General features: G+C 40.2%; 1 long non-coding RNA gene across 1 annotated transcript in view; it reads left to right on the top strand.

Moving 5' to 3' along the window:
- The window catches only part of LOC103279747 (uncharacterized), a 199,312-nt gene that overhangs the window by 122,261 nt on the left and 52,931 nt on the right, over positions 1-24,120 (top strand). Inside the window, exon 3 of the long non-coding RNA XR_010002712.1 lies at positions 487-578. This is a non-coding gene — a long non-coding RNA (uncharacterized LOC103279747). The remainder of the gene's footprint in view (positions 1-486; positions 579-24,120) is intronic.

Below are 24,120 nucleotides of genomic sequence, written 5' to 3'. Positions count from 1 at the left end.
TCTGGTGTGAGAGAATCAGCTGTCTACAAAGACGTTGCCCAAGGGACTCCCAGATCTGTTACCAACCTATGGGAGGCTTCTCTCATGTCCCACATGGAAAGCTGGGGCTAACAGATGGGAGCTCATCTCATCTCATGGATTCGAACCACCAACCTTCAGGTCAGCAGTTTAGACAGCACAAGGCTCCTTAAAAACAATGAGCAATGAGTGAACTAATAGATATGTGAGGGCCCTATGATCATTGTAGATTATTTACAAAGAGAGAAGAGTTCATAAAGGATTGCAGTTTCATTAACTAAAACTTGCTGTTTTGTTTGTATTGGCATCGAATTTGCAAATTATAAATTATAAAACCCCTAAATTATCATTTTGGCATCATTATTTTTTTCTTTGAATAGGTGGCATTTTTAACAGGACCAATAGCAGAACATATTTTGACATACCTTTACCTGTGTGTTTCAATCTTCCTTTACTTTCTTTCCATAGCTTCTAGCTTTGGGAAACAGACATGGATCAAGTGCCATATTGAAACAAAAAGGAAAGTGTAGAAGGATGTCTCTTGATATATCATTGACAAAGTAAGTAAGTAAGTAAGTAAGTAAAAGTTTATTTGTATACCGCCCTCTCTCCCAAGAGGGACTCAGGGCGGTTTCCAATATAAAATCAGCATAAAACATTGTACAATAAAACACTGAAACACTGTAAAACGCTATAAGAATACAAAAAAACCCCCATAAAAATTGACTAAAACAATCACATAAACAGAAACAATATAATCACTCAAATAACATATGAATCACAGAAGAAGAAAAAAAGAACCACTGGGATGGAGGAGAGGATGGCCTGGAGGGGCCACTAGAACTAAAATGCAATGCTATATTCTAAGATGCTTTGGGGCAGAGGAATAAAGTGCAGTGTTTCAAGTCAAAGAGATGGCCTGTGCAACTACTATAGCTATGGGCTCGGTTATCCAAAGGCAACCATGCAGCTGGTTTGCATCAGCTATGTAAACAGAGGGATTAACTGAATATATGATATTCAGTATCCTTCTTATGACATGTGTGTAGATCTCCATATGGAAGGGAACTTTATACAGGGAGATTAGATGACAACAACAGAAATCCAATTCAAAGTGCTGGTTTTAATCTTCTCTGAGAAGACAGGGCCTTCTCAGTGGTGGCCCATCGTCTGTGGACCTCTCTCCCTAAAGAAATCAGTTGGCCTCCTCTGTCCTGTCTTTTCAGAAAAAACTTAAAACATGGTTGTGGGACCAGGCATTCGAGCAGCAGATACAGCAATAATAGAAAGAACGATTTATGCGACTGATAATGGACAGACTCTGGATTATGACTTAAACTTGTGTAATTTCAAATAGATGTTTTTATAATTGATGTTTTAATTATCTGTTTTAATTGTAATTGTTTTATAACTGTTGTGTTTTTGGCATCTAATGACTGCCATTGTGTGAGGCCGCCCTGAGTCCCCCTTTGCGGGTGAGAAGGACAGGATACAAATGTATGAAATACATAAATAATAGGTTTTATTGAAAGAAATACTCATATATATTGAGCTACATCTTCTTCTTTCAGAGAATAAACAAATCTAGGCAGTCAATAATCTTTTATGCTTATTAGCTTGGAAAGTGCTGATTGGGGAACTTTCACGGGGCATACTTAGGGATGATGAATATGAAACAGTCACAAATGTGTAAGTTTAGGTTACATATTTGTAACTGCTCAAGTGAATTCCTGTCAATAATAGTGGAAGACACCTTTTCATTAACAAATGTGCATTATAAGTGAAACAAAATGAATACAAATTTTAAAATCCTAAATTTAACAGAAGCCCTTCAGAACCAAAACACCAAATGAACTTCCAAGCCAAAAAAAAACTTCATTGATTTATGCATCTCAGGGTCCTTCCACACAGCCATATAACACAGAATGTCAAGGCAGATAATCCACAATATCTTCTTTGAACTGGGTTATTTGAGTCCACACTGCCATATAATCCAGTTCAATGTGGATTTTATGCAGCTGTATACAATCCAAATGATCTGCTTTGAACTGGATTATATGGCAGTGTAGACTCAGATAATCCAGTTCAAAGCAGATAATGTAGATTATCTGTCTTGATTTTCTGGACCATATGGCAGTGTAGAAGGTGCCTAAGTTAATGATATAGATAAAACAATGATTCCTGACTGAACATGTTAACATTTTGATTCCATATTCTACAACTGTCCTGATTTTGAAAGGATAGTTATCATTGCGCATCTGTGATTCCACCTTTTCAGCAGGTTTAAAAATGCTCCACTTTTTTTCTCCTTGAGCCCACTGACAACGGTCACAAACGCCAAACTAGGCCAGAAGTTGCTCCAGGGCATCCCAATGCTGTCGAGGGACTTTCAGTGCTTAACACAGAGTAAAGCTATTTACCTGTTTTTTTCCAAGTTAGCAAAGGTTCAGGAATGCCCCAAAGCTTTCCCAAATTCTGGAGCAGTCTTTTACTTTGGGATTTGTATGAGTTACGCTTGTGCGTTTTGGCTGAACCTTGAGCCATTTTTGCTAGCCAAATTTTGGGAGACCTCCGGATCTGTTTTCGCATACCTCCCAAAAACAGGTCTGCAGCTGGAAAATGCAGCTAGATCTGACCCACTGGCAACAATGAGGGGGGTCACTAGTGTTAGCCCATCAAGTTTCATAATGTTTGGGTCATCTCATACTTTTAAAGAATTTCCTTTCTTTTTAGAAATAAAATCTCCTTTAAAAATTCCCCAAAAGATATCCCCTCCCCACTGGCCCCACCCTGTAACTTCTCCAGGATCAGCAGCAGGGCACCATTCCTTTTTGCCAAATATCAAAGATGCACTGGGGAAAGAAGACTTGAAAACCTTAATGTTCCAATGTGCCTTTGAATAATGATTTAGCTCCCAGCCATAGCTGCCCAGCCCTGATTTATTGTTTTGGTCTTCCTGCACTTTATTCCCAGCCCCGGCCCTATTGTTCTGCATTTTTCACAAGCCTTGCCCTTCCCTCTCAAATTTGAACATGTCCACTTTTTTCAGTTACTGGTTGTGATGTTGATTGATGTATTTTTATGGTGTTTATATTGTTTATTTGTTATATGTTTTTAATTATGTAACATTGAATTCCTTGTTTATGCTGAGCTTGGTCTCCATGTAAGCTGCCCTGAGTCCCTTCAGCGAGATGGTGGCGGATTATAAGAATAAAGTTGTTGTTGTTGTTGTTGTTGTTGTTGTTATTTTTTATTATGACACAGCAAACAAGATAGATATGCTGGATTTCGTATCACAAAATCACAAGTCGAACACTTCCCAAGTGTCTAGGACTGTGTGATTGTTGTTGTTGTTGTTGTTGTTGTTGTTGTTATTATTATTATTATTATTATTATTATTATTATTATTATTATTATTATTATTATTATTCTACATCACACAGCCCAGTGCCCCACTATTACACTTTCTTTTCTACTAATAAAAAAACAACAGAAAGCAACTTAGCCATGTATAAATATGTGAGGAGATGTCATAGGGAGGAGGGAGCAAGCTTGTTTTCTGCTGCCCTGCAGACTAGGACGCGGAACAACAGCTTCAAACTACAAGAAAGGAGATTCCACCTGAACATCAGGAAGAACTTCCTCACTGTGAGAGCTGTTCGGCAGTGGAACTCTCTCCCCCGGAGTGTGGTGGAGGCTCCTTCTTTGGAGGCTTTTAAGCAGAGGCTGGATGGCCATCTGTCAGGGGTGCTTTGAATGTGATTTCCTGCTTCTTGGCAGGGGGTTGGACTGGATGGCCCATGAGGTCTCTTCCAACTCTACTATTCTATGATTCTTTGATTCTATGATCAGCTTCACTGATTCAGAAAGGCAAGATAGTGGCGACAGCCCCCCAAAAGGTCAATATAGGAGCTAAGGGACAAGGGGAGAAGGATGACTTCAGGCCACCCCACTCCACAAAGAGCCAATAAGCCCCCCAAAGAAGGAAGGGGAGGAGGAAGAAGGAGACCCTCAAAATGCCCGGGGGCAGAAAGTGGAGTGGTTATCTGGCCACCCCGCCCTTTCTAAGTCTAGCAGCTGGCCAAACAGGAAAAAGGAGCTGGTGGCCTGTGTGGGGCATGCAATGCAGGATTGACAATACTCCCACCATAAGGAAAGTGAGCATGCAAAGTAATCTTTGACAGCAAGAGAGTTGGTGGGGGGGGGGAATGGAAATGCTTGGGGCAGCAAGGAGGACAATAAGGCTTTTAAGGTACACTTTGAGAACCTCTCCTCTGCTCTATTGATGACTAATTAAATAGGCACAGCTTGTGTAAGACACCTCATGGCGTTCTTCTATTCTGATTGGCCTAACAGGCAGGGCTCACAGGGAAACCCCATGCGAACACACAGCAGCCTCTTTGTGCACTGCATGATGCCGAATAGGAGAGGAGGAGCCATGATTGGCTGCCATGTGTCACCACAGTGGTGGCCACAGAGCTCCTAGCCATTACTGGGTATCTTTACCGATATAATCAAAGACACCCACACAAATTGGAGAGATGAGGGGGGAAAGGAGGGAAGCAATTCCCCTCCTCTCCCCAAATCAATCAACTTTGTGGAGGTGCGTGGAGACGGGAGACACTATCGTGACCCTCCCAGTAGACTTGGGCAAAAACAAACTGCAACAACACCTCTTACTTTGTGTATTTTTCCTCATTTATAACATTTGCCATCTTGACCGCACTCTGTTGTTACTTGATCACATGTACAGTAGAGTCTCACTTATCCAAGCCTCGCTTATCCAAGTTTCTGGATAATCCAAGCCATTTTTGTAGTCAGTGTTTTCAATATATCGTGATATTTTGGTGCTAAATTCGTAAATACAGTCATTACTACATAACATTACTGCGCATTGAACTACTTTCTCTGTCAAATTTGTTGTATAACATGAAGTTTTGGTGCTTAATTTGTAAAATCATAACCTAATTTGATGTTTAATAGGCTTTTCCTTAACCCCTCCTTATTATCCAAGATATTCACTTATCCAAGCTCCTGCTGGCCCGTTTAGCTTGGATAAGTGAGACTCTACTGTATTCCTTTTTTATTTGTGAAATGTTGGCGAGTATGTAATGTTGTCTGCACTCACATAGGAGTAAGCCCTATTGATCTCACTGGGACCTATTTGTGAGCAAACATGCAAAGGTTTGTGTTGTCAGGTATTCAGTGTAAATATGATATTAAATCCTAAGTTCTGTTTATTAATGATTGAGCTTGACCATGCCTTTAATATCTTCATTTTCAGTTTAATAAAAACCACACTCTTTAAAAAAAATAATTACAATACATCCCTGTTTCCCATTTCCCTGCTGAGGTATTTTGAAGGGTATGGAATTAATAATAGCAAGCAAACTGTCTTTCAAATGATATTTCTAATTGGAAAATATGGAATTCATTCTAATAATTTTCTTCACACCTTCCATTTTTGCAAGCTTTGTTGCTTTTTTGAAAATATTTGTCAGCCAGCAATAGGCTTTTCTTTTTTTTCTGTTGTCAACAATGAAACCTTTACTGATTAGAGAAGTAGCTTTCCTGAACCATTTATGTTGCTTTAGAATAGAATTACTGCATTTACCAAACAAGTTGATCGACTGGATGAGATACAATGATAATGTTGATGCCCAAATTAATTCTTTCTTTTGTGATCTCTGAGGATGGCATTATGATTGCATGTTTCTAGCACATGTTTATCATTTGGTAGCTTGGAAATATATGTGTTACTGTCATTTCCAGCATCTGAATGTGCTGAAGAAAGGCTTTTTGCTGAGGTGGACAGGAAGGTGTTGGAGTCTATTCTGCTTAATGTGGCACTTCCTAACTTTGATTTATGAACTTCTGCAGATTCTGTGGATGGACAAGGTCAGGTTAACATTTTTTTAGCCATCAATTACTTCCTGCTAATTGTGTTTCTAACTTTGTAAGCTAATGTTTTATAAAACTTAATCTTTTAATGTAATTATAAACTAACTTGAACCCCATCTTGGGAGAAGAGTAAATAGGATATAAATTCAATAATAAATAAATAAATATCATAGATAATGAACTACAGCATTGTTGTGACTAGGAACTTTTTGACACTACATAGTTATAGTACTATATATCCACTTAAACTGCATCCATGGCTGCATCCTGTGGAATCCAGGGGTTTGTAGTTTGGCAAGGCTCTAGAGCTCTCTGTCAGGAATTTTTAGGAAGCCTTGTAGAACTACAGATCTCAGCATTCCATATCAACTAAAGTGGAATCATAATTCTGTGCAGTGTGCTCAACTAAAGTTGAGTACATATTCATTCTAAAGCATACTAGATAACCTTAACTATTTTAGTCGATTACTAAATCTATTAACAAATGGTGAAAAGAGGGTTTGTATACAAGATTTCAATCTAGGTGATCCTTTAGTGAAAAATAATGCTTATGCTTATTTCTATGCCTCTATTTAGTAGGCTTGTGCAATTTGTTTGGATTTTTGTTAAATTTGGATCTAATTCGGATCTAAAGAACTTTTGAAGTGAGTTCCGACCTACTTGCTGACTGCCTTCCCAATATTAATAATGTGGATCAAAGGGAGCCTTCAATTCTTAAGTGTTGGGTGTCTTTGGATGTAGCTGTGATCAAGCCGCACTGAGAGGTGAAGCCAAACATGTTGCATGCCTCTCAGCCAATTAGGGCTGCCGGAGGAGGGAAGGGGAGGCAGAGGCATCGTTCTTGTAGGGTTTTTTTTAAAAAAAATGTTGTTTTAAAATCTTTGAAAATTCCCCAAAAAATCAGTGGATGGGTGAAACATTATGAAACTTGATAGGCATAGAGGGATAAATATGTTCTACCATTGCAGCAAGTTTCACCCCAATAGCTTTAAAAATAAGGGAGAAATTAGCCTCTGAATTTTCCCCATTTATAGTAATTTAATGGAAAGCGTGAAGCCACATGCCCGCACTAAACTACATTTCCCAGAATGCATTGGGCTGGAGCAGCTATCTGTGGCATTGAGAGACAGTCTAATTATTATAATATATACAATCAAAAAATCTGCAAAGAGGAGTTAAGGAAATAATAGTCTATAAACCTGTGCAAAGTTATGTGGTTGCGTGTCAATACTAGGGAATAGGTCTGTGCGATCCAAGAAAAAAAATGGGGGACCTTGTCGAAGGCCTTACTGAAATCCAGATAGGCTACATCCACGGTGTTCCCTGTATCGACCCAGCTTGTAACTCTATCGAAGAAAGAGATCAGATTAGTCTGGCATGACTTGTTTTCGATAAATCCGTGTTGACTATTAACAATGACTGCATTTGTTTCTAAGTGTTTGCAGACCACTTCCTTAATGATCCTTTCCAGAATCTTGCCTGGTATCAACATGAGGCTGGCCGGATGGTAATTGTTTGGATTGCCCTTTTTCCCCTTCTTGAAGATAGGGACTACATTTGACCTTCAATCTGCTGGAACTTCTCCCATTCTCCAAGAACTCTCAAAGATGATTGCCAGTGGTTCTGAAATAACTTCTGATAGTTCCTTCAATACTCTTGGATGTAGTTGATCTGGCCCTGGGGACTTAAATTCATGTAGAGCAGCCAGGTATTGCTGAACGACTTGTTTCCCTATTTGGGGTTGGATTTCCCCTAATACTTCATCCACTCCATGTTGCTGAGGTTGAGGATGGCTTTCTTTTTGTGGGAAAACTGAGAAAAGAAGGCATTAAGTAGTCCTGCCTTTTTCCTATCCCCTGTCACCATCACCCCATCTCCACCAATTTAATAAAGTTTCAGCCACAAAAACAAAATTTCTGAAGTAGAACAATGACTTTCAAAATAAAGACAACCCAATGAAACAGGAAATAATACTTTACAATCAGGAATAGATTTTTGTTATTATTAAAGATTTTTTAATAAAAACCTTGAAAATTTGCCAAAAATCTGAGGATAAGTGAAACGTTCTGAAATTTGGTGAGCTAACAGTAGTAAATATGTTCTACCACTGTAGCAAGTTTCATCAGGATATTTCACAGAATGAGGGAGAAGCCCCTCAAGTTTCCCCATTAATAGTAATGTTTTCCTTATGCGCATGCACGTCTGCCATTAACGAAGTACATATGAATATTTGGAAGTTTCAGAAAGTTTGGAACTTTCTGTCTTCAAAATTTGGAAATGACTTTCGAAATGAAGCGCCAGCACCCCCTACTTTCAAATAGAGTTTAGAACCATTATTTTTCTGGATCACACATACCTACTCTTTAAGATTCCCAGTTTGTATAGGAGTTACTATGATGGGGTTTCACACAGAGAGCCTTCTGCTAATGTTTTCCATCTCACAACCTCAGGCTGGGAAGAATAAGTTAAGGTGAATTCATATGAACTCTGTGAACATGAGAGAGTGTTCCTTGGGGATGGATGCACTGATATAGTACAAGTGGCTTCCTCAAATGCACTGAAAGCTCCCAAGAGAATAAGTGATAACATACTTTCTGCTTTTGCAGGACAATTTCAGAGGAATTAGAGAGAGTTAAGAGCAGATTGGATGCTGCCTTACTGTGGCAGTTGATAGGTTGGCAGATCTGTTCTGGCTTTTAGTAGGAACATTAAAGTAACAACAACAACAACAACAAGAATAACCCTTTCATTTAAATCTTTCCTTTCCCTCCTATGATGGAACTCAAAGTGGCTAACAACGTATTTTAAGCATTAAAAACAATGAAAATGTCTGAATAAAACTTCAAATATGTGATTAAAAAATAAACAATGTATACTTTAAAATATTAAACATTAGGAATATTAAAATTCATTAAAATACTACTATATAAAAAACTTTATATATAAATAGAGTTTAAATCCTCATAAATCACCAGATGACTTTGTGAAGTCACATTTTTTCAGCTTAAGTGGAAGTTTATAGCATACCATCTAGATACATCTTGCCAGGAAAACATTGTCAAGGAGTTGTCACAAGTCAAAGATGACCTGAATACTGAATATGCATAAGGAACCCCTCATCTCAAAATACCCAGAGACGCTGAGATGAGCAGGAATCTGAAGGGATTTCCGCAGGCCTTTCAGTTTTCATCATCACCTGTCTTGCCCTTTCAGTTCCACAATATCTCTGCTCCAACTTAACTGTCTATCACTCTCTCACAAATCCCATTTCATAAATCCCTTGTACTGCAGTATTTTGCAATGAAGACTAAAAATGCAAAGCCCTTGAAAAAGCAACCCTATATTAAGCCCAACTGTTTTTAGTTGTATTTTTATATATTTATCTTGCCTATTTACTGTTTCATAACTCTGCTTACATTGCAGTTTGTGCTTGCAGATCTGGTTTTTTGAGTTGCAAAAGCAAAATCCTGGTAGAGTTTCCTGTTAGAGTTCCCTAGCAGAGGATTAGACTGCAAAAAAGTGAACCTGGAAATCCCTCAGAATTTCCTAGAAAATAGGATTTAGACTTTTCTTTAATGTAAGCTTTTGTTATAGCCCATGACTCCCTGCAGTGCTGTGTAGTACATCTTTGTGAGGGAACATTTTAGCTGGTAAATTGTAGAGACACGATTATCTTCTTGCTCTAAAGCCCCCTGACAATGTCCACAGGGTGGATTCTGAGAGCCCCATGCTGTGAAACTAATCCCTGCCTATTCAACTGCATTGTTAGGGAAGAAATCTGTAACCGTCCTGGAAATGCCATCCAAAATGTCTATTATGGAAGGATAGGAAGGCCACAGGCATTGTATATATTTAATTTCTTTGGCAATGAATCAAAACTTCAGTGATGAATAGCTCAGAAGTGATTGAACCAATTTTCTGTCTTCTTTACAAATCCTCTTCTTTTAAAAACACCCCCCCCCCAAACATAACCCAGCTGTTTTGTTTTTCTGTTTACTTTCAGTTTCTTGATGCTTTTCCTCTTTGAAGTGTGTCTCAATGAATTTTTAAATGGCAACATTGATTAGAATGTAGTTGTGCTCATAGTCTGGCAGACATTCAGAATTCTCAGGCCGTTTAAAGCAGCAGCAGATGAGATTGCTCTTAATGTAGGGCTGCATTAAGACAGAATTACATGAGACACTGTAGGTTCAAGAAACTGCAAATACTAGACAGCTTTGAAGAATTCAAACTCTAATACACATGTTCCTCTCCATCTCTCTTTGTGAATCTATATTTATATCTGCCCTGGGCAAAGTGTGACCCTGGGACAATATACCTTGCAACTGTCCCAATTTGGCAGAGACGGTCCTATTAACCCTCTTGTGTCCCATTTTTCTAGTTGATTTTAAAGCACCCCAGTTTCTCTGACCTTCTCACACTTTGCCATTTAGTCTTCAATTTATGTAGAGCACATGGCAGTAATTCAAACAGGAGGTAACTAAGACAGCTAGATCTGTCATCTCAAGGAATACACTGTTGGCACACAGGTTTTATATGTATGAAGGCACTCCTGGCGAGTACAGGAGTGGGCCTCTAGGTTCAATGTTGAGTCCAGGAGTACACACAAACTGTGGATCTATGTCTTCAGGAAGAGTGTAACCCCATTTAACACAGTCTGGATACCTATTCTCTGATCTGCCTTCTGACTGACCAAGAACAAGTCGATCTTATCTGGATTAAGTTTTAATTTGTTTGCCTTCACCCAGTCCATCACTGACAACAAACTCCAGTTTAGGACCAGGACAGCATCCTTGGATTATGATGGGAAGAAGAAGTAAAGTTGGCTGTCATCTGCTCTCCAAAACCCCAGATGACCTCTCCCAGTGGTTTCATGTATATGCTAAACAGCATGGGGGATGAATCGGAATGCTGAGGAATCCCACAATGGACAGGGTCCTCCGGCACCACCTTTTGGGTTTGGATTTACTAGTAAGGAACAGAGCCACTATAAAACAGTGCCTCCAAGCCCCAGAAGGATAACATGGTTGATGGTGTCAAAAGCTGTTGAACTGTTCTGTACAATCAACAGAGACACAGTTACCTGTGTAGGTCATCCAGCAAGGCGACTAAAGCTGTCTCTCTCATGGTCAGTCTTAAATTCAGATTGAAATGGATCTATATAATCTGTTTCATCCAGAAATCCCTATTGTTAAAAACCGGAAATCAAGATTAGAAATAACTTTTTAACATTTCCTAGCAATTTAAATAGCCTTTCTGGGGCCCCAGGGGCAGAAAACTGGTATCAGGTTGTTTAGTGGTTGCCCACCTTGATCTATATGAGATTATCTTCCTCATCTCCATTTGGAATAGGCTTGCTTTTTCTACTCTTGTTTTCTTCTCTCTCTAGCCAAGTTCCAGTCATTTCCTTTCACTACAAAATGTATGTTCCAATAATAAACATATAGGTGTGTGTAAAAAAAAAAAGGGATGATCTTGGGTTTTTCATTAGCCCCCAAAATCTTGTCATCAGGAAGCTCCTGCTCAGTATGCAGATCTCAGACTACTCTGGCTGGTGACTCTGGCAAAATGTATGTTGCCAGAGCCACCAGCTCCTTCTGCAAGGTTACAGAACTCCTCAGATTGGAAACCTTTCACATTTCTTAACTTCTCTTTGGATGAAAAAGGCAGACTGGAAAGCCTAGAGTTTAGTTATGATCCTTCTTGAAATTCCAAGAGGTTTCAATTCAAATTATTGCTTCCATTGTGACTTGTTCTGTTTCATCATTAAAACCCTCTTCAAATTATGACTCCCTCAAAATAATATTTACTTGGAGAGAAATCCCAATGGAATTTATTTTCAAATAAATCTAGAGGGTTTATGTAGGGATGATCGAGTCACAAAAATACTTGTTGGTGTGCGGCTCTCTCCTTCCTTTCCTGCCATTACTTTGCTGATATTTCATCCTTAGAAACAGACACCTGAGCTTTTTCAGAGACACATTTATCATTTCCCATTTTTATTAGGGATAATATATATTTACAGAGCTTCTCTGCAGGGGTCTATTCTACCTGCTGTTAGCTGACACTTCCACAGGTAGGAAGGAAGCCAGTTGGATTCTGTTGAAAGAATATGTCTTACTGTCTTATTCAAGAAGATTGGTTGTCAGCAGGAAAAGCCTCTGTATTTGGAATAGAGTTAGAAGAAAAGAAGGGGAATGAGTTGAAGAATGGAGAAAGAAACTGTGGAAAAGAAAGAGGGGGAAAAAGAATTAAAAATGAAGTGTTACTGTGGAGTTTAAATGCATACTGTGGAATTTAAACCCTGCTCAACCAGGGATCCCTGACCAATCAGCAGCCCATTGTGAGGCGTTCGCAAGGTTCTTTGCAGATAAAGTCCTCAGATCCATTCTGATTTAGACGTCAATGTTGATGCAGTCTCCGTGACTGAGGCATCTGCTTGTTCATTGTTCATTGGATTCCTTTCAACTTGTGCAGCCCGAGGACATGGACAAAATCTTGGGAGAAGACCCTTGCCCATCCTGACTCATAAAATTGGCCAGGGGAGGACTGCCAGGGTGGGTGAAGGTGCTGGTGAATGCCTCCTTGACTCAAAACCTAATGCCAAGTATTTTCAAGGAGGCAGTAGTACGACTTCTTCTGAAGTAACCGGCACTGGATCCTGCCCAACTTAACAACTATAGGCCAGTGTCAAACCTCACCTTTCTGGGCAAGCCTCACAACTCCAAAGATTCTTGGAAGACACCTATTTTCTGGATCCATCTCAGTCTGGTTTCAGGCCTGACTACAGGACAGAGACGGCATTGGTCGCCTTGGTGGATGATCTACGAAGAGAGCTAGACAGGGGGAGTATGTCCCTGCTAGTTCTCCTGATCTCGCAGTGGCTTTCGATACCATCAACCATTGTATCCTTCTGGGCCATCTCTCTGGGATGGGGCTTCGAGGCCTGTTCTACAGTGGCTCCAGTCCTTCCTGGAGGGTTGGACCCAGAAGGTGGAACTGGAGGACTCCTATTTGACTCCCTGGCCATTGGCCTATGGGGTCCCTCAGGGTTCAATTCTGTCCCCCATGCTATTCAATATTTACATGAAACTGCTGGGAGAGATAATTCAGAGTTTTGGAGTTCGGTGTCAAATTTATGTGGACAACACCCAACTCTACTACTCTTTTCCACCTACTACCAAGGATGCCATCCTGCCCCTAAACCAGTGCCTATCATCAGTGGTGGACTGGATGAGGGCTAATAAATTGAAACTAAATCCTTACAGGACAGAGGTACTCCTGGTCAGTTGGAAGGTGGATCAGGGTGTAGGGTTACAGCCTGTGTTGGATGAGGTCGCACCCCCCCTGAAGACACAGGTGCACAGTCTGGGGGTGCTCCTGGACTCATCGCTGACCCTGGAACCCCAGGTGTCGGTGGTGGCCAGGAGTGCCTTTGCACAATTAAAACTTGTGCGACAGCTGCACCCATATCTTGAGATGCCAGATATGGCCATGGTAGTCCACGCCTTAGTCACATCCCGTTTGGACTGCTGCAATGCTCTCTATGTGGGGCTGCCTTTGAAGATAGTTCAGAAGCTTCAACTGGTTCAGAGATCAGCAGCCAGATTACTAACAGGAGCCCTGTACAGGGAAAGGTCCACTCCCATGTTGCAGCAGCTCCACTGGCTGCCAGTCTGCTTCCGGGCAAAATACAAAGTGTGACTCAGATCTAAGCTACGTTGACAATCTCCTCCTACAAACCAGCCCAAGCACTGCAGTCAGCAGAAGAGGCCCTGCTCTCAGTCCCACCCCCATCTCAAGTACGGCTGGTGGGAATGAGAGGGCCTTCTCAGTGGTCGCCCCCCAACTCTGGAACTCCCTCCCTAAAGAAATAAAGCTAGCCCCCTCCCTTCTCTCCTTCAATAAACAACTGAAGACTTATTTATACACACTAGCATATGGAAAGGAGGAGGATGATAATAATAATAATAATAATAATAATAATAATAATAATAATAATAATAATAATCTTTATTTTTATAGCCCACCCCATCTCCCCAAAGGGACTTGGGGCGGCTCGCAACAGGGACAAGCCCGAACAACAACAACATATTTAACATAAACTTAAAACATTCCAACAATACACTAAATAAAATAATAGACAAATACATTGAAATCCAAGCAGATAAAATCAGAGTAATTAAAAGCAACCCAGTGGGGACAGGTTTCATAAAGTGCTGTGTCATGGAAATAAGTAGCAGTGATAAAGTGCCATATGCTTTTAAAACAGAAAGAAGTATTCTAATAACAGCTCTATTGGGCCTGTTCATTTGAACGTGCTCTGGAACAACCATGTTTTCAATTCCCGACGGAAAACGGGCAGAGACGGAGCTAACCTGATCTCCTTAGGGAGAGAGTTCCAGAGCCGGGGGGCCACTGCCGAGAAGGCCCTCTCCCTCGTCCCCACCAGCCGCATTTGAGACAAAGGCGGGAGCGAGAGGAGCGCCTCCCCAGATGATCTTAGGGTTCGCGTTGGTTCGTAGGAGAGGAGGCGATCACGGAGATAGGCAGGTCCTGAACCGTTTAAGGCTTTATAGGTAATAACCTGCACCTTGAATTGGGCCCGGAAACTTATTGGTAGCCAGGATTAGATAATGAGAGACACTATCGGGCCCCTGGCTGAGAACTATATCGTATTTGGACCTTCCTAGTCCATGCCAGCCCAGTGATCATCATTTGACCACATAATCAACCCACACTGTGAACTCTAGTTGGCTGTTGTAAATTAATGTGGATGTTTGTTTGGATTTTATGTTATTATATAATTTTGTTTGATTACATGTAGTTTAATTTATTGATGTTAGGTTTAATTTACTGATGTTTGGTTTTAATTTGATGTTAGGTTTTAATGTTATTTTCATATGTGGGGTTTCTCTGGAATTTTATGTCAGTATTTGTTTTTTATGGAGGCATTGAATGTTTGCCATTGTATGTTGGAATCTGTCCTGAGTCCCCTTGGGGAGACAGGGCGGAATATAAATAAAGTTTTATTATTATTATTATTATTATTATTATTATTATTATTATTATTATTACATTATATTATTATTATATTAGTGATTACCTGTCTTTTTGATCATTTACTCATGGTTGGCTTCATTACTTATGCACAACTCCTCCCCATATTTTAAAAACTCAATAGGAAACATGCCTCAGCTTGTTGTACACTTAAAATCCTTAGAATGCCTATCGGCATACCTCAGTCTGCAAAGCTCTTTAAAGGAAAGCTCTTCCTGGGACAAAGAGAACCCATTTCTAGACTATTAGCACCATCTGGATTAGGGTGGAGGGTGGGATTTCAGCCATATTGATGAAGGCAAGGTTGCTGTTTCTCTGAGTTTAATCGCAAAACAGCTAGCAATCTTCATCAGGATTACTGGGGTGATGTGGTTTAAATGTTCCTCCTTCAACAGCAACTTAAAAACAGTACAGTAAAGAATATAAAAGATAAAAATCAAAAGAGAATCAAACAAGGGTATAACCATGGGCTGTGTGTGTGAAAGCTTCCCCTCCCCAATATTGCATACTCAATTATTTTTTCCTCAGCCTCTCAATTTCAAGCACTGCAAAGAATGATACATTAAAAAGCATTCACATCTGTTGTTTATTTGTTCAGTCGCTTCCAACTCTTTATGACTTCATGGACCAGCCCACGCCAGAGCTCCGTGTCAGCTATCACCACCCCCAGCACCTTCAAGGTCAAGCCAATCACTTCAAGGATACCATCCATCCATCTTGCCCTTGGTTGGACCCCTTCCTTTTTCCTTCCCTTTCCCCCAGCATCATTGTCTTCTCCAAGCTTTCCTGTCTTCTCATTATGTGGCCTAAGTACTTCATCTTTGCATCTAATATCCTTTCCTCCAGTGAGGAGTCAGGCATTGTTTCCTGGAGTATGGACTGGTTTGATCTTCTTGAGGTTCAAGGCACTCTCAGAATTTTCTTACATTCCAGGTTCCTATAGTGTGTTGATCTTTAGAACATCAGATTCGTTGTTCACCTCCAGCACTGTCAACCGTTAGCCTTCCTTTTGACTTTGAGCTAACTGTGTCATCACATCTGGGGCTAGAACCCCTTATGTCTTCTGTATTTGCATTCCTTTGGTATCTTTGCCAATCGCTTTTCTTTGGATGCTCAAACTGTATTTCTAAATGTTCAGCTGAAATTTTAATTTCCTACAGTTTTAGATATTTGAGGACTCAAGGAAAAAATCCCTGGCTGAATTTATATTTGGGAGGCCATTACCTGTATTTTGCCCCCTCTGTAGCTACATCATACCTTCCTCCCCCAGTAATCCTTGATTTCAAAGAAGGAAAGTCACCTTGAGATCCTATCCCTATATTGAGAGAAAGGCAGGATAAGAAGTAAAAGAATGAAATTATAAAAAGTCTACTTTGCCACTTTGTATTCCTGCACACTCCATGTGTGTATGAGCAGAAGTAGAAAAGTATATCCATCCATGTGGACATATGCACATTTAAGTGTATATAATCACAAACCCACCTCCTGAAACCATTGGGTGTACAGCCCTTTTCTGAAGGGTAGCAGTCTCGCATGCTCTTAACATATCCTCACAAGTACATACATGGAGAGGGAGAGAAGTATTCATTTTGGAGTGGAGTAGCTGGGTATAGCCTAAGCCAGAGGTGAAATAGTGCTTAATTTTACCTGATGGACAAGTCTGACCTGTTAAACAGAGGCCGGCATGATAGGGATCCATGTACTTGTTGCGATTCCCGTGCCTGCCTTCACTTGGAATTGTGAATGTCTTGTAAATATATATCTATATCTATATCTATATGTATGAATAAAAGTCCACTTTGTTAAAAAAAAAAACACACAGAGAGAGACTGGTATAGTGGGAAAATAGAGCACTGTACCATCTCAGGCTTAGGCTACATCCAGGCAAATTACTGAATGAATGCCTCATTGCCCCTGCATGCATGTCCACATGAGAGCTTGCCTGAATGTCTTCATGCATGCATACCCCCATTTTCCTTGAGTTTATCTGTTACTCCAGGTTGCGCTGACTAGTGATCTCCATACCCTCCTCTACACCTAACAAATGAACAGGAGATCTTAATTGTGTGGAACTCATTCATTCTGTTAAAATTCACAAGAGAATCCAACACAGGAATAACACAGGGAAACAAGAGTTTCAGAAACCATACTTGCTTGACTTTTTCTGTTCTTCTTCCTTGCTGGAGGAAAGTAGAGATAATTGTATTTGACTCTTTGACTGGTGGTTCTGTTAAACATTATTTTTTTCCAAAACGCAAATATAATTACAAATTTATTTAAAGAGAGACTTCTTTATGAAAACCTGCTGGAGCTTAATCATAGGTGTTTTTCAAGTAGAATGAATATAATAATTCCCTTGCACGAAGAGAGAGCGACATCCCATGCATGGTAAATGAAAGAGTATGTGACATGACCTTCCCCTCCTCCTTCACTCAGGCAATTAGCTGGTAATGCACCAGATGAAAGCCCCTTAAAGTGAAATATTGTCTCTCTTGGGGAAGGCAGCCAATGATAAATGAGAGCGGGAGTAGTAGCCGAGAGGGAGGAGTAATAAATGCCCAGGAAGAGGTAGGCATCTCAGATGGTCAAAAGAGTGAGCAAACAGACATCAGTGAGAGATGGTGGGAAGGATTTGCATGGGGATGATGAGGAGACCTTCCCCGTGTCCTTTGTGATATAGGGGATTGAACATTGGACTGGAACAAGAGAGATGTCGGTTTGCATTTTCTATTAGCCCTGAATCACACCAGGGGAAAAATGTGGACTTACTGTTCCAAGGCCTGTCACATTTCCTCATAATGTAACCTACTCAGAGGTGTAATGAGGACACATTGAAAACTACCACAACTTCCACACACTAATATAAATAATACCGAGATCTCTGAAGAAAGAGCAGGCAAAATAAGTAACACTGGATTAAAAAACTGGATATACTCTTTCTCCCCACTCCACCCCTAGACTTTAATTTAATATAGTTTTTCTAGATACACGTGTATGCACTTCCATTTGATAACATGCACACAGCATTAAAATCAGCCTGCACAACCTTTTTCTTTAAAATCCTATTTCCTAATTCCAAATCACATGGACAGATGATGGTTACTAGTGTACTCTTCATGTTGTTTTTGTTGTTGTTGTTGTTGTTGCTGCTGCTGCTGCTGCTGTTGTGTGCCTTCTAGCTATTTCCAACATTTGGAGAGTCTAAAAGAACTCTATCACAGTATTTTCCTGACATGATTTGTTTAGATAGAGTCATAGGGCCCTTCCATTCCAAATATATTGGTGTCACCTTAGACCAAACACTAACATTTAGGAAACACTGTATGAATATCAAGCACAAAGTAGCTGCATGCAAAAACATCCTACAGAAACTTACTAGCAACGCATGGGGTGCAGACCCAAAATTAATAAGAACGTCAGCCCTGGCCTTGTCTTACCCAACTGCTGGGTATGCCTGCCCTGTTTCGCATAAGTCTGTCCATGTGAAGCAGGTGAACATAGCACTGAAAGAAACATGCAGAATAATCATAGAATGTCTTAAACCTACACCTGTTGATAAACTCTACAAGCTAGCTGACATTCCCCCCCCCCCATGTGCAATGGGAAGTTGCTGCTAACTGTGAGAGAAATAAATTTGAATATTGTGAAATCCATCCGCTGCACGCCTATCAGCCTCCTCCCAGTAGACTCAAATCAAGGAAAAGCTTCATGAAGGCCACCACTCCTCTTGATGTCCCCCCAGAAACAATGAGGGTGTCCCTCTGGGCAGCTAAGCCAGGAAATCCCAGTTGGATGACCCCTGACGAGAGTCTGCCTCCAGGGGAAACCAAGAATGGGCAACCTGTAAGTCCCTGAACAGACTCAGAAGTGGAGTGGGCAGATCAAAAGACCACCTGGCAAAATGGCACTACCCAGAAGAATCCTCCACTTTGTGTGACTGTGGAGCAGAATAAACAACTCTGCATATGTATGCTTGCTCACAATTCCCTGCCTCATGCACAGAGGAATAATTGTTTAAAGCTACAGACAATGCGGTCACTGTTGTCTCTTTTTGGTCAAAAATTATTTAACCGCTTGTGTTCCCTCTATTTTTATTAGTTTTATACTTACTTATTTATGTAATGCTTTTGGCACAAAATAAATAAAATGACCTTCAACACATCCATATAACCCAGAATATCAAGGCAGATAATCCCTAATATCTAGTTTGAACTGGATTATCTGAGTCCATACTGCCATATAATCCAGTTCAATGTGGATTTTATACAGCTGTGTGGAAGGGGCCATAGTCCAATGTTGTGACTGCGCCTTCGGGGATTATGGTTGATGGGGATGGAATTCGAAGAGGAAGAAAAAACCCTCGTGATGAGGGTTCACTGGAGGAGTTGCGCAGGAAGCGACTTAGAGAGCTATATGGGGGATCTTCTGAGGAAGATTCAGATGGGGAGATGGATGCTGAGGAACAGGTGGTGGCTGGGGAAGCGGGCACTGAATGGGCACAGCCACCGGAGATGTCTGGGGATTTGGGGTCTATGGATACTTCTGAACCTGGGGTTTCTGCAGGAGCTGATCCCAATTGGGATGCTTGGAGAAGGGAGGATGGTTCTTTAAGTGTTCATGGGGCTAAGTGTGGGCAGGATGATTGGGACTCTGACGAATTGCTAGGTACTCCAGATCCACGAGCTCTAGCTGTGTGGAGCTCAGACTCTGAGTAGATTTGGGACACCTGGTGTTTGGGTGTGAGTGTTTGGTCACCCAGGAGGAAGGGGAATAAAATGGGAATGTTTGGCCACTGCACTTTGCGTGTGGCAAGGTGTTGCTGAGGCGCCATTGGGATCTCTGTGTTTCCATGAAGACTGGACTTGGACTATGATTTGAATCTGCTGTTATCACCTAGCTTGGCTCTCGCTGTGTCTTATCGTGGACCTGTTTTGGATGACTGCACCCTCTTCAGACCTTGGATCGGAATTTGACCTTGCTATTGCCTTCGCCCTGTGATTGATGACTACTATTGGCTTTTGACTCCTGGCTTGCTCTTTGGACACCGCTGTTATCTCCTGACCTGACCTTGGAATCCCGGACGACGTCTTTTCACCATCCTTTTGGAGCCTTCAGCTTTATCCACATTGTGGAAGCAGTCTACTGCATTCTTAGTTTGTTTGTTTGTTTCCTGACCAATTTGGTGTTTTCTTTTGGGAACTGTTCCTTTGAAAACTACAGAGCCGGCTGGCAGGGCTTGGACTCAGAAAGTGCAGTTTGCACTAAGTTTGTTTAGCTTTGTTTTTACCTGCTTGTGTTGCTGAATTATATTTTTGTTTGAACTGCTCTTGAAGCACTGATAGTGAAGTGTTTCAAGGTTTTTTCTGTGTTAACATTACTTTTTGGCTTATCTGCTGAATAAACTCTGTTTTTGTTCGCTAATTGGCATCTGACTCTTGACATCCAACATGCAAACCATTACACCATGCTAGCTCTATGAACAGAATACCTTTATTGTTAATATGAACTAAGCCCTGGCAGGAAAAATTAGAGGGCTAAACCCTCCTGAATCCTGAAAAACCTTGAATGAATGCTACAGAGGATTGGTTTTTAGCCAAACTCCAATTTCACCCAAAATGTTTCTTCTGCATTAATTTCAATGGATGTTCAACCCTGGCATGTTACAATTCAAGCAAACTACAAAATTTATTTTTCATCACCAATAGACTGCCTTTTAACAGAAGGTCTTCTCTACTTATTTTTGACTTTTCAGATGCTTTTCTTGCCTTGCCTCGGTCTCTCCCGATTGCTTTGCAGGTTGAGTTCTGGGGCAGCCAATGGCCTTTTCCCGTGCTTAAGAGTTCTGCTTAACAGCATTTGCATTTGTCTGCTTGGTTCTCTACCTGTGATCGTAGTGCAGGTGAGGCTAGTATATTATGCAGGCATGGAAGATGTCAGCAAATATGCTGACCTCATTATAATTAATGGATAGTGGAGTAATGGTTCTGTGTGACTCATTACATACTGAAAAACGGGAGGCCTTCAACACTGAGTTTAATTGAAATTCTGAAACATTTATTATTTCAGGCACACTACAGTAACTTGGGTTTTAAATACCTTAAATTAATGATTTTAGCCACTTACAGGAACGAAACAAATAACTGGGGAATAAGCCAGGCTTTAGGCGTGCCAAGGTCGTGTGTGCCCAAAATGGATGCATGATCTTTTCCCTTAAAGGAACAGGTGTCAGGGATTTAACCTATATAAATCTTATTGCTATCCAAATCCATAAACATCATCATTAGATAACAAGAATTCCGTCTCTATTCTAAAATAGTTTCCTGCAGATTAATGCACATGTAGTGCATTTAATACTAGGTCAGTCATGTATATGTGTTTGTGTGTGTATGTGTCATACATTCACATATACATGTACAAATAGAATCTGAAGCTGTATTTAGGGCCATTACATTGTGAGAGCAAATCCTAACTGATGTGGTCAAGAGAAGCCAGAAGACCTGGTGCATCTTTCAAGTAGAGCAGTGATGTCAGTGGAGGTACTGTTCTTTATGATGCATTTCTAATGTAGATCTTAAAAAACACCAGACAGGTGTTACCACATTGATGACAATGTATTTACTTTGAAATCCCAAATCTAGATTACCAGCCATTATGGGCCTGTAGTGAGTTAAACAAGTTAGCATAGATGACCAAGCATTTCATGGGAAATGGGGAGTTTTTTAAAGTTTGCTGTGGAAGAGGGCAAGGTTTGACCTCAAAGTTTGAGTTCTTGCTGCTTCTGTCTTGAACTTTTGTGATATTCTTGCTGGTCTCATTCTTTATGCTATGATAGCAGGAGGGGGGGGAGGTAGAAGCCACCCTGGGTTTTTTTTGTGCAATTCTGAAACTGCCCCCCCCTTTTTTTTGTTTTTTTGCCAGAAGCCATTTCATGCAGAAATTAGATCCAGCTCTGGTCATATATTATTCCATTAAAATTACATTGCAACATTTTTGGTAATAGGACCTTTTTTGAATGAAGCATTGTTTATACAATATATGTGTCCCCCCACTTTTTTTTTATTCCTGATATGTTCTTCATAACTATTCTCTTAAGAAAGTATCCATCCCTTCCTATTCCACCATCCAGGACTGTGCACCTTCCCCCCCACCCCCATTATTCAGAGTGATGTGAAACCACATTGCATGAGGGAGTGAAAGAGGGGAGAATCATTTTCTTACCACCCTGAGTTCCCCGGGGAGATAGGGTGAGATAAAAATAAATGTATTATTATTATTATTATTATTATTATTATTATTATTATTATTATTATTACCATAGCATTTCATTCTATTTATATGAATAACAGATAATATATTCACCCCATCACACGAGATGTCCTTTTGTCCACATCTACTGTAATCCTCTGCATTCTGAGCTATCACATGGGCAAGCGTAGTCCCTGCCCATACCACTTTCTCCTTTAAAAAAAAATGAAAAGAAACTTCACAATTGTAGAAGTCTGAAATCTAGGTCTAAAAAAGAAAAAAAAAAGAAAGGCTTATACACTGACACTGGACTATCTGTTTTTCACCTTTTTTCTTTATGCATACAATGCTGTCAGTGTACAACACATTAATTTACCAAGTTAAATGAGCAAAATGGGTGTATTCTAAATGTCAATGCAGCAAAAAAAGATAACAAGAAATGGGTAAGGGTTTTTATAAAAGCATAGAGTTGGAAGATACCACAGTCAAAGCTTTCCCAATAGACAGCCATCCAGATTTGTTTGAATCCAAATTATCAATATTCTGGCAGTATGGATATTAGTTGTGTCAATGTAATATGGTAATTTCTTCGCTGTTTTTGATTTTGACCATGCTCTGGACTATAGTGCATCTAGTGACATGCCACTGTTACTGATATAATGCTGTATAACAAAACATGTCAACCAAACAGACAAACATGCAGAGAATACCCACCTTCCCATGCAAATGAAATCATAAACCTCAACTCCTCTTAAGACATAAAAACACTTCTCTGTACACGCTTCCACTAGAACATTTTCAAAAATGCTCCTCATTCATCTAACAGGATACCTGTGATTAATGGGATTATCATTTGGGTGGCAGCTTTTTTATTGAAATTATTGATTGAACATCATCTTGAGTGGTGTTTAGTGGGGAACCAACAAATATAATCTAGAAGCAAGTAAATAAATTAATATCATGCCAATAGGAAATAACATTATGGGGGGAGAGCTGTAAAAATGTGTAGTGACCACAAAATATAACCTTAAATGAATCAATATCTCACCCTCCTTGCCACAAACCACATCATAAAACAAAATCATGAAACATGAGTATTTATTACTTTCAGGAATTGCAGGCTCTCTCTCACTGGAGCTCTTTAGCCAGAAGCTGGACTTGTTGGGAATCCTGTAATTCTGGATTTCCAGCACTGACCAAAGGATTGGAGTAGATGGTCTACAACAGTACTTTTCAAGCTATTTGATGTGACAGGCTACAATTTTTCAATGTGCCAGACACCAGTATTATATTTAAAATATATTATTCTTATGTTTACATAGTTTTTTGGAAATATGTCACTGACAGGCAGCCAGTGACTTGTGGACTGTCACTGCTCTGTAAATGTCCACTTTGAATAGCATTAGTGGGTCTCCTGCTCTACAGTTCTATGATCCATGGCACAATCTGATGTATGCTGACCCAACAGTTAGCTCCATTGTTTCCATGTGGCTTTCCCCCTCATTAAATGGGTATAAAATTGAAGCCCCATGAAGTTAGCAAACACCAATCATTTATAGGTAGTCCCCATGTTACAAACAAGATGGGTTCTGTAGGTTTGTTCTTAAGTTGAATTTGTATGTAAATCAGAATGATGATATGCAGACCATCCCTGAGTTCCAAACATCCAACTTACGTATGACATATATACAATTTTAAATATAACTCCATATATGTATGTGCACAAACAGTTTAGATAGCGTAGGGAAGGGTTAATACTATTGTGGCATTTCGTTTGCTGTCTGTGCCCCTGTTCAGAAGATTTCACCTCACTTTCTGTCCTTGTGATAATTGGATTTTGAAAATTTGGCTTGTTGTGAAAACAAAGATTAGTGATAAAGCTTCCATTGAGACATC

This window comes from Anolis carolinensis, chromosome 2 (assembly GCF_035594765.1).
Source record: "Anolis carolinensis isolate JA03-04 chromosome 2, rAnoCar3.1.pri, whole genome shotgun sequence".
Taxonomy (NCBI): Eukaryota; Metazoa; Chordata; class Lepidosauria; order Squamata; family Dactyloidae; genus Anolis; species Anolis carolinensis.
This window is presented reverse-complemented; position numbering and strand designations above follow the sequence as displayed.